The sequence below is a fragment of the Poecilia reticulata genome, linkage group LG3, assembly GCF_000633615.1.
Source record: "Poecilia reticulata strain Guanapo linkage group LG3, Guppy_female_1.0+MT, whole genome shotgun sequence".
NCBI lineage: Eukaryota > Metazoa > Chordata > Actinopteri > Cyprinodontiformes > Poeciliidae > Poecilia > Poecilia reticulata.
The window spans coordinates 1,404,313-1,407,352 of NC_024333.1; the positions used below are offsets into that span (position 1 = coordinate 1,404,313).

Genomic DNA, 3,040 nt, shown 5'->3' on the forward strand with positions numbered 1-3,040 from the left:
CACACACACACACACACACACACACACACACACACACACACACACACACCTGTTCTGGTACTTGTTTCCAGGTCACAGCCAGGTCAGGAGTGTAAACATAATGACTCGCGCTTCGATGTGCTTGTGACTTGCATCACCACATTAGTGTTGCTGGAAGTGAAAGACCTCATGACCTCGACAACCCTGAAATGTTCCAGATGTGGGACGTCCGTCAGGTTTTTGGAGTCTTCCTACGAGGCTCAACTAGCAGCCAACAGCCACTAAGCCCAGTAATGCAGGCCAGAGTGGTTTAGCCACCTTACCAGAATGAACTGAGAAGCATTGAACTGAAGTGAATTAATTCCATTGTTGTGGAATTTGGTATGACACTGCGAGTACCTAGAGAAAATCTACACATTTACAGGGAGAACATGCAAACCTGTGGGAAAATTTTAAACCCAAATATCATTTTATTAGGGAACAGAGCAAATCCTATGCTCTTGTGTCACTTTAAACTGAAAACTTTAGAAACATGTATGTATGAGGTAGGAGGAGCTTTCACATCTGTCAGGTAGATTGTAGGTTTTCTGCTACAGTCTAAGGATGCATTCACACCAGCCATGTTTAGTTCACTTTAATCAAACTCCAGGCCATCTGACTAAAATGTCTGGTTTGTTTGTGGAGCTGTGAATGGTTAACCGAACTCTGATGTGGAACAAAAAATGTAACTTTGGTCCTCCTTCAAACCTCGGACTGGGTTTAGTAAAGTGAACTGTAGTGGGGTTTGAATGAATATGTGAACACCACGCGGATCGAAAACTGCTCTAAAAGCAAGAAGCAAACTACTGTGCAGGGCATTCTGGGTAGATATAACCAAAACAACCAAACATGTGCTAGCAGTAGAAATGGCTGGTGGTCTTTAAAAAAAAAAAAAAGAAATCCTCCAACCGCTAAAATCTGACGCCACACCTGTTTTGTTCATATTCTGTGAATGGTCTTCTTCAGAGGTTTTCATATCGTTTCCTTCAGTGGTTGTTTGTGCAGCGCCACCACAGGCAAGGGGAGGAACAGGTTCTTCAAAGGGTTTGGTTGGCCGATGCGGGTCTGAAAGAGAACCGCATCAGCTGAAAATGGAACCACTGTTGCAATCTTGGTCCCCAATCGAACTGAGTCTAATAGACTATCAGGAGTGAAAGCAACCTGAGTGTGTGTGCTTGGATGTGTGAATAGTGCTAATTCCTACAGGGTCAAGAGGAGGGGCCGGGGTTAAATGTGCCTGACAGGAGAGGTCAACAGTGATTAGCTTCCTTCTGAACTAATGGCTGGATGCTGAGGAAGCAACAGGAAGCGCAGGAGAGACAGAGCAGAGAGGTGGACCTGCACTTGGGTTACAAGTTTGATGAAATCACTTTGTGCTACTGCCGTGAATAGTGCCGCCCCCCTCCCCCCAATCTCCTCCTGCAATCCCCTCCTCTCCTCGTGTCGCTACATTATTAAAGGTTGCCTCGGTGCTTAAGTTAGGCAAAGCAGATGGCCCTTTTCATAAATCATACTTTTAAGATGATTATAGGCATTGCCACCCTCTGTTCTTTCTTCGTTCATGGAGTTTATTTTATTCTTTTACAACACAAAGACAACGTCGGTGTGGACTAGAACACTTCAGTTCGAACCCTGAGATCCAAAAAAAAAAACAAAAAAAATCAAAATAAGAAAAGAAAAAAGAAGGGAAGAGATGAGATTCAGCACCATATCATCAGCCTCCCCTGACTTGTTCTGTTCTGAGCTTGGCACAAACTTATTCAAAACAGGATGTTAAATATATAGCATTGGCAGGGGCTGGGGGGAAAGGAGGCAGGAGACGAGTGATCATGGGGATGTGTGTGCATATGCACGCTGGATTATGTCTTTGCTGTTGCACTATTCCTTGATGTATGCACCATGTCAGGCAGTCATTGTCTCCTGGGTAAAGAATGATAGTTCAAATACCTAGCATCTCTCCCCTGGTGCTCCAAATGCTTTGCCTTTGAAGTTTTTATAATCCATCTGTCATCTTCGAGAAGGGAGGGCACATGTTCCGTACCGCTCAATTACCAAATTTTCTTTTTGCCAACTGCAATGAAACAGGAGGCAAATAACATGGGTGACCCTAAAAAAAAAAAAAAAAAGCAGTTGTGTGTGGAGGTGAATAGAAAGAGAGAAAGAGACATTGGGAGGAATTGCCCGAAATCCTGCTTTGCTGACTTTCTCACGCACTTGATTGTGTCCCCTCGCTGCCTCTCATAACAGGAGAACAAAGCCTGTTTGTTGTGGGTGGAATGCCTAAAATGCTTCCTACTGTTACAATTATGAAGCATTTGATTGAATGTGTATTGTTGCAAGGGCTTGGTGATTTTGATCATTTTTTTAAGTGCCTTGGATTGTTATTCTGCTTCCCTGCAAGAAATAATAACCAGTCACCTAATCAAATTCCATTTGATATAAACATTTCATTTGTTTTAATAGCTGGTCAATGCCTTGCATAGCTATGAAGGAACAGAAATGTGTGTTTTGATTATAAATATTCATCACGGCGGCTTACAGACGAACGCTGAATGGGGGCTTTTGTCAGAAGCTTGGTGGAGTATCTAATGAAGTTTGTTGCAGTTCTTGGTGTTAAAATCGTCTTTAATTGGTGAACGCTTTGTTGTGCATCACTTTAAAAGTGCCACCGAGCGACCAGAAGAACTTCAGACGGCTGCCGGAAAAATAACAACAGCGGCAGCTGCAAATTACGGCTCCGAAACATATTTCATTTACATACACCGCAGGCGCCTTTATAAGGCTTCTACCTTCCTTAATTCTTTTTCACATTTAACATTCGATGCAAAACAATCAAGGCTTCAGATCTCTGTGTCTGCATCCTCGTTTACATCGAAACCCCCCTCCCCCATCCTAAAGCATCCTCCATGGGAAGGAGATGAAAAGATTGTTTTGGAAAACTCAAAAGGAAACTTGACATTCTTTTGTTGTTTCTGAAACTTCCAATATTCCACTGTAATTGTTTCACACATGTTATATATAT

General features: G+C 42.8%; 1 protein-coding gene across 5 annotated transcripts in view; it reads left to right on the plus strand.

Moving 5' to 3' along the window:
* znf536 (zinc finger protein 536) overlaps positions 1-3,040 on the plus strand; it is a 234,989-nt gene that overhangs the window by 13,997 nt on the left and 217,952 nt on the right. The window lies entirely within an intron of this gene.